The sequence below is a fragment of the Mandrillus leucophaeus genome, unplaced genomic scaffold (assembly GCF_000951045.1).
Source record: "Mandrillus leucophaeus isolate KB7577 unplaced genomic scaffold, Mleu.le_1.0 Scaffold300, whole genome shotgun sequence".
NCBI lineage: Eukaryota > Metazoa > Chordata > Mammalia > Primates > Cercopithecidae > Mandrillus > Mandrillus leucophaeus.
Window position 1 is genome coordinate 417,304 of NW_012103144.1, and position 13,262 is coordinate 430,565.

Here is a 13,262-nt window from a genome sequence, read left to right on the forward strand (position 1 = left end):
TCAATTTGATGAGGGAACAAACAGAAAGTTATTAGGGGACTTTAATTTTAGAAACCTGATGTGATGAACGCAGAGACTAGTCTAGCAAAAGGTGTGCAAGAATGGAAGTGGGAAGAGAGAAAGACTTGAGGTGCTTCACAGGGGTCTGTTTAATACTATTAATACCTTATTGGGCTTTTGTGAGGAACAAGTGAGCTGATAGAAGAGAAAGTATTTGACAAGAACAAATGCCCTAGAAAGCAAAATTATATTAAAAGTCTGGGGGTAGGGGCCTCTCTGACCATATCTCCATGTTTTGGTGACACACACATCTCTATAAAAGCAAATTTGGAGATGAACTGTGGATCTTTTCCTATAAGATCATAGAAATCTCTTCCCTTCAATATTTCCAAAAGCTAGATCCCAAGGGGGAGGGACAGCTGCCATCCGTAAGCCCCTGCAAGGCTATAGATCAGTAAGGCTAAAATCCAAAACTAGGATTCTGTCTTTGAGGCAGACCACATAATCAGTGTTTCTGAAAGTGAGTCAAGAAAGTATATAATTAAGGGCTAAATAAGGTAGTACAAGTAAGGAAAAGAGTAGAAGAGACAGTACCTGAGCCAAGGAGGTACATGATGAAAGTTATTAGCTGGCACTGCAACATTGCAGTCCACATCCTTCTCCCATCCCTTTTCCCTCTGTTCAACAACTACTACTTCCATTTTGTCCAGAGGTACTTATCTCCTCCTGCGTTGCGTTGTCTTCCTCTTTTTTTCCTTCTTCTACAGCAACTCTCCAGGCTTAAAAAGGAAATTTGAAAAAGTTATTACAATAAATTAAAAGCTACATATATTAAATATATACTGTGTGATTTATTAGCTGATGTTTTAATTTATAGTCTTACATAATTTACAGAACAACTCCTATGAGACATTTTTCAAGTAAGGAAACTGAAACTTAGAGAGTCAAGGACGTAGGTTGAAGCCACTCAAGCAGTAAATGGCAAAACTAGGATTGCAATCAGGACTGGCTGACTCCTCAACCTATGCTTTGAACCTCTCTTCTAAACAATCACTGCCTCCCTTTTTTTAACTGATAAGCTTGAAAATTCTCATTTATGTGTTGGGCATTTATAGATAGAGCCACTATATGAGTTTGTAGATTAAAGTTTTGACAACCAAGAACAGAGGTGCCTGGGCTTAGCCACACTTGCTTGCCAAATTATCTGCTTTAGGACTAAAATTTTTGAAATGTGTGGCTTGAAGGATGTTGAAGGGACAGCCCTCCATTCAGCATTCTTGTCTGTTCTCTCTCAGGTCATCTGTCCTTTAGGGTCTATTCCCAATCATTTGCTTGAAACCGTATCTCCCTAGTTGAAGAGAAGGCTGGGACTGCCACTCCTACAAATCACCAACAGGTTAGGGAGGATGGTAGGAGTATCCCACTAGTAGGAGGGGTCTGTGAACTGTGGTCTCTTGAGCCCTGTGTCCCCAAAGCAGCCTTAACTCTGCTTGTAAGTGGTACATTCTATGTTGATTTACCTGCAGAGGTGGTTTCATGAGGGGTTCCCTGGTCACAGGGCCCAACTAAGAGATGATGCCAACATGTCTGGTGCTGTAGGGGAAATGATCAGAGCAGGGAGCATCTGGGGAGCTTTTTAATGTTCCTAGAAGAAAGCAACAAGAGCATTACAACTGTGGCAAGAAAACTCTTAACACTAATTCTTAAAATTTAGTCTAATTAACTCTCACTTTTGAAGGAGCTCATTAACCCATTTATGCCAGAGGCTGCAAATTTTTTTGTGAAAAATCAGACCTTGGCAATGACCTTGAGCAGTAGGATAGAAATAACTCCCACAAGTTTAGCATTCCAATAATGGAACGCTAGGCATAAATGGGTTTTACGAAAAGAAATTCTAGATTCTGTTTACAGACATTCTGATTATGTAAATGTGGGATGTGCTGAGGAGTGTGAAGTTTTGTAAGGACTATGGGTGATTCTGACACAGGTGATCTGAGGACTACACTATGAGATACACTGCTGTGATCTCTTGTAAGATAGCCAAGCCAGCAAATCTGCACAGAGGAGAACCCATATTCTACAATATGGGTTGTTCAAATATCAGTGCTAAGTTCTAGGTTGAGTAGTTACTTTGAAATAAGGCCACTAGGCTTTCCAGAAGTTGCCAGGTTTACAAATGTTGAAGTGTGGCGGAGGAGGGGGCGGGAGGCGGCTGTGTTAGTATTTTCATGTCACCAAATAACCAAATAGACCCTCGGAGGAATAATGGCATCTCTCACTGCAGTCTACATTCCACATCAGACCTCTTCTACACAAAGTGATGGTCTAGAGTGAAGACCTTCTAGGCAAGATGCTACTTCCGGTGCTTAATTTACATTTGGTGAAACACTGATAATAATTTTCCCCACTGTGGATTTAGTTGATTCCAAAAGGTATACTGTCCTTCATGTAACTAAATTGGTTTATTTCAAGCTATTTTAAAAATGAATTTAAAAACATCAGACAGCATTCAAGTGAGATATTATGGTTACGATTAGGCCATTTAATTAGACATCCAATCACAATGCAAACAGCCACTGATTATTTAAGAAATACACCTTTACAAAGGTTCGTGTTCTTCAAACAAAACTAGGCCATAAAATGTATTACATTAAATCAATACTGCTGTCTTTCTCCTAGAAACCCTATCACTTGTCTTTGTCTTTTTTCAAATGTGTATACCTGTTTTAAAGTACAAACGCTTAGGCTAGATACTGGAACTAAGCTCTGTTTTGCTGCCAGTTCTTTCTTTGACACCTTCCTTCTCTCCACTAAAGCACAATCATCATTCTCTTTAAGGATGGACAAGATGGACTTTTAATTATTCTTATCTGAGTGTTTTATTCAGCAAGTATTTGTTGAGTATCTGTATTTATGCACTTACGTTTGTAAATAACTTTTGTTGCTATAAGCTCCATGAAGAGAAAATGCCCAGTGAAGTACCTGACATCTGGAATTCACTCTCATGAAATGGTGAGAAAACTGAAAGACTTTGTCAGTTACAGAACAAAATAATTTCTCCTGTATACACTACTGACAAAGTACACATGCAATATTTAAGAGAATTTTCGTTACGAAAAATGTCTGATTTTACTGTTTAGAGAGAAACTGTAGGTTATTATGATAACCAAAAGTTCACACACCATTGTCTTGCAATACAACTTGTGACAGTATTTCGACACCATTGCCAGACTAAACCTTTAACATTAATTATTTATCAAAATTATACATGCCACTAACACATCTCAACAAAGAAGATTATGTAAGTGAGCTGCCTTGGCGTCAGTAATACTGAACACAGTAGCTATTTTCAATCCTTCATTAAAATTAGATCAAGATGTACTTGTATTATGTGTTGCTGTTCCTGTAAGGAAGACTTACGTTAGTTTAAGATTTACTTTGGGTATAAATGACATTTTTTCTTTTTTGACATTTTTCTTCTTTGTCCCCTCCTCCACTGCCCGCTCCCCCCCAAAAAAAAGTTTTCAGTAGAATACAGAAAACAAAAATACAAACACCTGCCCTGTTCACTCTCTCTTATGCATAATAAATGCTTTGTTCTCCCCTCAACTGGATCCGGCAGGGATCGCCAGGGGCACCTGCCACTTCACCCTCAGGCTTGGCTCTCTGTCCTCACCCTGGCCCCTAGAATTCCAAATGGTGCAACAAAATACGACAATCCTAAGGTTCGTAAAATAAGCAATGGGTAATTTATTTTTCAGTGAAGGAAAGCCTTTAAATACTAGTGTTTTAAAACATCAGACTTAAAAGTTACTTCTGACTAGGCTGAAAGGTGAATCCAGGCGCATATAAACATATCCTGGCCTACCGCTTCATAACTCGCGTACCGTGTTGAGGCCCCAGGAAAATCTCAAAACGGAGATGTAGTCTAAAAACCGGACGACACCACAGACCACGTTGCTGTAGCCCCACATTTTACCCACGAGAAAATCTAAGTGGTTAAGTCACTTGTCCAAGGTCAAGCTGGGCCAGTCGCAGGCAGAGCTAGTCCGCGACCTTCTAACCCTTCCTTCTCCCACCCAGCCGCGCACAGGCCCTTGGTCGCGCCGGCCCCCGAAGGGTTCCCACGGATACGGTTCCCAAGTCAGTGGCATGTCAGTGCCCTTCAAGCTACCGCACTTTTATTTGTTCTCCCCGCCAGCTCCAGAAAGTATTAAAGACTCTCTCCGCGCCTTCTTCCCAAGCCCAGGTGCCCTAAACCACTTGAGCCCACCGCGCCCAAAGCCGACTCACCCGCAGCCCCAGGTGCGGGAGCCCTCGGACCGACTCCGGCCCTCCCCGCAGTCCTCGTCGGCCGCGCTGCGGCCCCGGCTGACGACGAGTCGAGAAAGTCACCCTCGGTGACCGCGGACGCGTGGGGCGGGCCGCGTCGCGCCGCCCCGCGGAGGCGCCGCAAACTTTTCCCGGCTTGCAAGTTGCCGGGCTACGCGGCCGCGGACAGACTTCCTTCGCCGGCTGCCGGAACGAGGGGGGCGCCCCTATCCCGGGAGGGGGCTGGGTGAGCAGGGTGACGGTCAAGTTGGGGTCTGGGGAGCGCAGGCGCCCCGCACTCTGGGGCCCGGCCGCATTGTCTGCGCGGCCTCGGACCAAGCCCGGGCGGCGGTGGCACCGGCGGGCGCGGGGAGGAGTTGCCGTCCCGAATTTGCCGCCCCCTTTCGCCGCCGCCGCCCACCGCGTTCTTTGTGTGTCTCTCGCCGCCCTCCGGCCGCTTCGCCGCTCGCCTGACAGCTGATGGGCTCACCGCGCCGGGTCCCGCGTCCTCTCGGCCGCAGCCGGCGGAGCCCGGCCCGGCCGGAGGAGGAGGGGAAAAGAGGAGCGTTGACAGATGCTGTCTCGCCGCGGCCACTGCCAGGGGAAAAGCCTGGACTGCCTCGGCAAGAAGCGGCCGGTCGGTAACCGGCCCCAGCCTCGTATTCGCCTCAAAGACCCCAATTGCCTAGGAGACCTTCCCTCCGCAGCCGCCCGCTCAGCTCCGCTCTCGCGCCCCGCGCCCGGCTCCGCGGACTAGCGCGCCCGGTCAAGAATCCTGGGGAATCCGCTCCGCCCCCTGGCTCCAGCGTCCTCCAATGATGTCGGCGTACACAGGGCCGTTCCATCCAATCAGGTGTCGGAAAGCCCAGACAGTCCGCGGGAGTGTAGCCAATAGACGGCGACTCCGGCAACACACCCGCCCTGATCCACTAGGAACAAACCGCTCCCAGCTCGGTGGTGGGACCGATCCTGGCGCCCAGATCAAGCCAAGTCCGGCCAAAGCTGTGTCGCAAAGTGAGAATCTGAAGACGGGTCCGGTACTTAAATGGCTATGATTCTAAAAAGTTGAAGATGGGAACGGTGGACGCACAAAATCTTTACCCTCGGCTTAAAACGCCTTTTCTGGCGAAAGTTTGTATATGAAAGAAAGCTGAACACTTTGTAGCACTGTTTAAGTGAAGGCCTTTCCTTTTAGAACACTGCTTTACAATGCCTAATCAGCCGGGCTCAGGTTGGTGCATTGAGTCCCGAGCGTTTTTGTTCCTAATAAGTTTGCCAGAATGTCGGATATCTGAAACAGGTTAGTTTCTATCCTGCCCCAAAACACAGACTGTCACTGGCACCACCATGTTGTGGTTTTTTTTGTTTTTGTTTTTGTTTTTTCCTTGAATGAAAATATAAGAGTTCTGTATGTAAATCATCTTTATTGTGAACTTTATTTCTATAATAAAGTCACACAAGCTATCTTCAGCGGAGGTTGGATGAAATACCGGAAAAGAACAATGTAGAGACAGGTGATAGATACGTGGGATATCTCTATCCATCTGCCACCCATGTATCAATCAAGAAAGGACTTGAGTAAAGCACTGGCTATAAACGACTGTACCTTTTGATCACAGGACCTTACAAATAATAGATACACTAGTTGTTTGTTTATTTGATTTGAATAGGATGACTCATTTGTTATTGTTCATAGGAAGTTTATAAACTTCATTGAGTTGTTTACTGAAAGTGGATTACACCATGACGAAAACAGTATTTGGCAACACGTATTTGCGTATTTCAAAATAAAATTACACTTATTTGTACTTCAAATAGTTATGTCAGTTTATTTCTTCGGGTAATAAACTGTGCATTTAAAAAATTTTGTACACATGTGGCATGCTCCTTTATAAATTATTTTGATGACAAAATACATTTTTTAAAGGATGTTCTGGACAATGAATGGAAAGAAGAGATCTGAAACAAGAAAAATATGGCTATATTACCTCCTTGCTTTCGTGATTGAAACTCACCACACCTTACCACATTAAATTCGGGGGATAACATGACCCCTGAAATGAAGTTTTATCAACAGGTCCAGGTTCTGGATTGACCTTGAGCGAATCTCTTAATGACTAACTCTGTTATAAGAGAACAATATGCCTGGCTCTACCTGCCTCCTTGGGGTGCTGTGAGATCCAACCAAGATAGTGTTTGTCAAGCACTTTGCTTTTTGTAAAATACTGTGCCAAGTGCAGAACTGTCTTAAATGTGTTATTATTCTCTGTTTATTATCAGAACATTAATATTTCCTCGACTACACATTTTTTCAATCTGAAATATATTTTTGAGCCCATCAGTTTTCTTTCAAAACAGATTTGAATGAAACTCCTGCCTGCTCATTCTAGATCAAAGCAGTACTTTCAGGGTTTCTTTCTTTCTCTTTTTTAATGGAGAGGATGTTAGAAGAGAATACTGAGGAAAGAATTCTGGATGGAAAAGGTTCGAGAAATTTTATTCACTCTTAGTGTATTCCTCTCAGTATATTCCTCAAAAACAAGATGGATCATAATGTCCAATTTAATACTCTGTTCATAATGTTTAAAAACTTAAGCAAGTTTCAATGTATACGCCTAAAATAAGTTAACATATCTTATGTCTGCTAATACAGTCTTAGATGGAAGTTGTAAATGGCTGGGTCAAAGTTATACCCATAAATCAAGTACTGAATTTAAAATTTTGGAGGCATTTATTAAAGATTCACTTATCACTTTTGTACTTAATTGTCAAAGAGGAAAATAAATGTGTATTTTTAGATTTTGTGTGTCATAATATAATTTGTTTACTTTTTCCCAAAATATGCAGTCTAGTACAGAAGTTTAATTATTACTCCAACAAATGTACACGTGGTAACACTAGAATGTAAAATTTGCTGAATTTAGTTGAACCAGCAGTTGTTAATTTTCAGTTAATTAACTGTACATATTTCATTTTCTGAGTGAAAATTGTGGAAGAATTTATCAATATGAATTCAATATGCATGATTTATTAAGTATATTTAAGTCAAAACCAGTGTGTGGTGATTTCCTGATAATCGACAAGTCCACACCCATTTATTACATAGAAATGAATATTTCAGTGATTGTCTGGGTAATATTTGTGATTTCACTGTGGTGATGTTTCATTCACTAAGTGATATTTTCAATTTTTCATCAGCGATTTTCTCATCAGTTGTCCAAAATGGAACACAAGAGCGGAAGCTATTTTAGAGAGCTATCAGTTTTAGCACATTTGAAAATGTTTATTAGAGAAACTGACTTTGGGGTTAGTTTTAGCATTTATAAAGATTATTTTTAAAAAATACATAGACAGACATTTGTAAAGATAATTTTTAGAAAATACATAGACATCTTTTATAAGTTGCCTCACATGATCTGTGGTAATATGACTAATCACAATATTATTTTCTCTGTATCTTTGCATTTAATTTGCTATCATCTTAAGATTGCTTCATCAGTGAATATAACAAATAACTGGATTTATATCTTCTTGATTTTGATAGTTGAAATGCTTCTGAATTTCTTGTTCCACGTGACTTCTCAACAAATAACCGAGTCTAATTCATTAATCTGAAAATGATTTTATTAGGAATAATGAAATAATATGTATAGAGAGAGAATAGAAAAATGATTAGCTCTATTTTTCTTCCTATTTCTTACATGGATGAGAGAAAAATGCCTTTGTGAATCACATCAGATCCCTTTAACGCTCCTTTTACAAAACTTGTATTTTGTTGATTTCTTGAACTCAACCATGTAGTTTCCTTATTGTGTGATGTATCTACGGCAGGAAACTTTTATGTGCATATGGAGTAACAGAGAGAAAATTTCAGAAAACGTTGGTGAGGGGCACACTAGACTCCCTTCTCCATTTTATCTTGGGTCACAGTCCCTCGGGAAAATTTCTTTCAGAGTTAACTGTTAGGAAAAATTTTATTTTTTCCGAAATGAGATCTTTGCAGCTTCTCCTTCTTATTTCGACTACTAGGAAGCTTGGAACTAAATTTACAGCTTAATTTAGCAAGGTATGGCCTGCTTCGCTGTAATTTTTTTTCGTTTTGTAAATTTTAAATTTTTGTAAGTACATAGTAAGTATATGTATTTGTGAGGTACATGAGATATTTTGATGCAGGCATATATATATAATAATCACATCAGAGTAAATGGAGTATCTATCACCTCAAGCATCTATCCTTCCTTTTGTGTTACAATCCAACCATACTCTTTAAGTTCTTTTAAAATGTACAATAAATTTTTGTTAACTGTAGTCACCCTATTGTGCTATCAAATACTAGATCCACTCTAATTTTTTAATAAACACAATGTTTACCTTGCCATGGTTTATTACTCTTCATCTATACCTTATTAGCTTATATATTTGTACGTATGCATTTTATTTAAGCTCTGTAAAACACTTTCTGAAATGAGATGAAATATATATGAATAACGTATTCTGAGCCTCACATAAACTCTTGAGTATGAAGAGTTAAACATAACCAGAACGTGTGGTGAGAACAATATGAAGGATATTGCTGATATTTCCTTCACAGAGAAATAGGATTCTAATTCACCAGGTATAATCTCTCTAAACCTTTTCCAGAGAGGCAAGAAGAAAAATAGATGTACTTGACTGGGAAATTTTATTACATTTATTTATTTTTTTCTTTTTCTTTTTCTTTTCTTTTTTTTTTTTTTTTTTTTTTTTGAGACAGGATCTTGTTGTGTTGCCCAGGCCAGAGAGCAGTGGCATGATCATAGCTCACTGCAACCTCACACTCCTGGGCTCAAGCGATTCTCCTGCCTCAACCTCCCTAGTAGCTGGGACTACAGATGCACTCCACCATGTCCTGCTAATTTTAATTTAATTTGTAGAGATGGGAGCCTTGCTATGTTGTCCAGGCTGGTCTCGAACTTCTGGCCTCAAATAATCCTCCCGCCTTGGTCTCCCAACGTGCTGGGACTACAGGTGTGGGCCACCGTACTTGGCCCAACATTTACTTTTCAAAGTTAAGGTTATTTTTAAAAGTCATCTCCTGAGTGACATATTGTCTTAGCACTGTTGCAGAACTTCATCTTATCCAACATTTTTTGTTTCGTAAGATACATTTGAATTAACTAGAAGTTGTAGGTTAAAAATATCCCTTTAAAATAGAATGGTTTACACAAAGTAGATGGTAACATCCCTCTTCCAAGCCAGAAGGTCAGCATGTAGGAGATCCTCAGTGGAGTTAGGAGGGTTTCAGTCATAAGGGATAGAAAACTCAACCTGACTTAAATATAAAAGCAATGTATATTAGTGCATGTAATTAAAACTATACCACCTTGATCAAGTAAAAGTAAAGGTACAGCTAGCTGACAAAGGTGGGAGAGGAAAGAAGGGGGCCAAAGAAGAAAGCTGGGTAGGGGCATCATGCCACATAGAGGGCTGCCGAAAAACTGTATTGGACAAAACGTAGTTTCATCCAACTTTATTAGATAACATTTATTGGACAAAAAACAGAAATTTAAGTAGCTACTTCTACATTACAACCAACAAAACTGAAAATGATAATATAAATATCAAGATTGCAGAGGTGTTGAAAGAAGGACTAATGTAAGACCTCATTTTACATAGGTCATTTTATATAGCTGAGGGTCAGGTAGATAAATAAATAATAAATAACAAATATAGAAATATACTAGTTATTTCATTATTTAAAGTTCATGTTTTGTTCAAGCAAATAGTTTATGGTTTAGTTTTCTACAGGCAGACACTAAAAGCAGAAATGGTTAAAAGGATTTTCCTTTGGAGGAGGGGTTGTTGTAATTACATGTGAGGAGGGTTGTGGTCTTATTTGATTTTTTTTAACCAACTGTGAAGATGGTTTTGGTGAAAATTGTTAATATTACAGAAAAATGTCTTAGCAGGAATGTATTTAAAAATAAATGTAGGGTGTCCATATATAGGGAAACCACAGTTGTATTTAGTGTAGAATAAAATGGAATTTAGGACTCAAGTAAGAATGTGTATGATGGTTTTCAAAAAGTAAATATAATGGATATATAGTGAAATTATTTTATGCTCTTCACAAGCAATTCATAATACAGTAGATTATCTTATTTTTGTGCTCGAGAACAACTGTGCCGCCGCTGGATCCCAGAGATTATAGGGCAGATTGGGTATGGGAGAGTGCTTGTTAAATGCCTGTTTGTTTTTTGATGAAGTGATTGTATCATTTGAAACTGTTTGACTCCGCACACAGGAAAACTCAATAGAAAATGTGTGCAATTGTGAGCTTCATCGTTTGAGAAATGAATGAAAATTATGGAGAAGGTTCCATGAAAAGTTACAAAAGTAATTAGAAATCAGGAACACAGCCGATTTGGAAGAATGAACATTTTTGAGCTTTTGGGGCTCCAAATTTTCAGATATAATTCATTGTTAATTTTCTGTGCAAGTGGAAGAGAATAGTGAGTCCACTGTGAAATGCTCCACGGGGGTCTATTAGAATGTTTCATCTTGGATAAGAGGGAAATCAACCCACGGGGCTGGCATACTATATTGTGAGAATTCATAGGCAAGGAAAAATATCATTACCAGAAGCCGTGGAGGAAGAAAAGGTGTGTGGGTGTCAGGGTGGGTGTGAAGGTGTGTGTGTGTGTGTGTGTGTGTGTGTGTGTGTAAGAGACCAGGCTGAATAAATGTTTCAATCACTGACAGTTGATAATAAACAAAATGAATCTAAAAGGCAAGTCTAGAATAATTAAAGAAGCATGATAGAACTGAAAATCTACTGTCAGAATGTAATGCTTAATCCTAATTTGGAGATGATATTGTGGAAACTACCTGAACTCAAACCAAAGCATCCTCATGTAGATGGCGTCTTTCCAAGGTTGTCTGAAAATAAATACAGCAATAATAAACATTTATTTTTCATTCATGTTTTTTCACTTAGAAAGCACCTTCACATATGTAACATCACTAGATCCTCATAACTTTTCCTCAAGATGATGAGGAGGCATCTCAGTATAGTATTTCAGTTCAAAGATATATTTGAATTCTGCTCCCTCAGTGGGACTCAACCAAGCCATTAATTCCCCTGGGCCTTTAAATAAGGATGATAACAATTATAGGTGTTGACTCTATCTCTCGTTGCATGTTCTGAGATGGAAGCAACTAATTTGTGTGAACATGCTTTGCAGACCCTTATGTGGGTCACCAATGTTCTTATTAGCATGGGTTCTATTCCCATTTTATAGATAATGAAAAGGAGATGCAGAGATCAAGAGATAATTAACCCAGTTAGATATGGTGAGTCCATGGCCCCAGATCCCCAGGTCTAATTACTCCCAATACTCATTCCACTACTTTGATCCAAACTTTAAAGTGTGATCAGTAAATACAAAATTAGAATTCTCTGGTGGTTTCTTCAATTTCTTTTTTGGATGAAGAGTTAGACTAGTTGATTACCAGGGTCATTTCAGCTGTAAATCCTACAATAGTCAAGAATTTGCTTTCCCAACATGCTGTGGGGTCTCTATTTCCCTCCAGGGGATGAAGATAACCAAACGATACAGTTAAAGAGTGCTGTTTAGAAAACAGAGAGAAATTTTCCTGGCTCCTGAGAGAAGAGATGAGGTAGAGAACCAAGAAGATGATGTGAGGCTGGGAACTATAAAGAATGAAATAATTCATAAAGATTCCCTGAATGTGAGGATAGAAGAGACATAGAGGATTTCCAAGGCACAAGTGCAAATTTTCAATAAAATCTTCTAAACATATAAATGGTCTTGTCTGTGGTTTTTGTAGTGGGCAGGTATGGGTGGTTATTTGTCTGTTTGGTTTTGTTTCAATGGAATCAAGTAGAGTAAATGAAAATAAAAGGTGAATATGAAAATGTAAGCCCCTCCCTTACTTCCCCTGGAAAAAAGAAAAAAAAATAAAAAAAAACTCCTTCTCAGAAAAATTATCAGGTCTTTGGATCTGTATCTAGACGACATATAGCATAGAATAAAAACAAAAAGCAAAAAACTTAATTATATATTTAAGCCTGTGAGAGAAACAGAAAGACAAATTTCAATATGTTGAGATTGCTGCTGAAAAGTAGAACGACGTATAAAGAAGCCAACATCATGTACTTACTGCTGTAAAAGCTAGTTGTTCGATAAAGTTAAGTATATCTATCATTGCAAATTTTGCCCTTAATATATCATCCAACAAACATTATGTTTGATTTATGTAGGGCAGTGTAATAAATTGTGATCTGTTAAGGATAGATCCTATATATTTATATAAGTAGAATAAAATCTTGAAAGATCAAGACCTAAGTATTAACCTACGCACTTTTCTGTATTTTTTAATTGTTTCCAATAAATTTGTTATAGTTAAAATCCTTTTAAAAGCCCTTTAAAAGGTATATAATTAATAAACCCTCACTCCTCCATTGCTACCTTAGTTATTATATAGTATATAAATAAAAAAAGAAGTGAATGGCTTGTATTAATTATATTATTTATTTTATATTGAAAATCTCTCTAGTTGTACTTTTGAATGAAAAGTTTGAATATTCACTGTGACATTCATTTTCATGACCAAGTGGAAACAAGGAATTAATGTAAAGAGACAAAATGAAATTTTAGTGTAACATCTCTAACATCTAAATTATAGGTTTTTGGTCAACTGTTTATTTTTCTTTGAAGGATATATAAAATCTTAGTTATTAGCTCATTCTAGGCAGAATATTGAAGGACTAGTAAATAATATAAAAACAAGTAGTCCCAAATTTTGAAAGACAGGAATTTTCACTTTCCTTTTTTTTGTTTTTGCTTTTCTTTTTCTTTTCTTTCTTTTTTTTTTTTTTTTTTTTTTTTTTTTTTTCTTTTTTTTTTTTTTTGAGACGGAGTCTTGCTCAGCCTCCCAGGCTGGAGTGC

At 38.8% G+C, this 13,262-nt stretch overlaps 1 long non-coding RNA gene across 1 annotated transcript; it reads right to left on the reverse strand.

Moving 5' to 3' along the window:
* Positions 1-455: 455 nt before the first annotated feature.
* Positions 456-5,187, reverse strand: LOC105544536. The gene is made up of 4 exons (XR_001006778.1): positions 4,294-5,187; positions 2,924-2,989; positions 1,521-1,593; positions 456-779 (listed from the first exon to the last, which is right to left on the reverse strand). It is a non-coding gene; the product is annotated as an uncharacterized LOC105544536 (long non-coding RNA).
* Between the last annotated feature and the right edge of the window lie 8,075 nt (positions 5,188-13,262).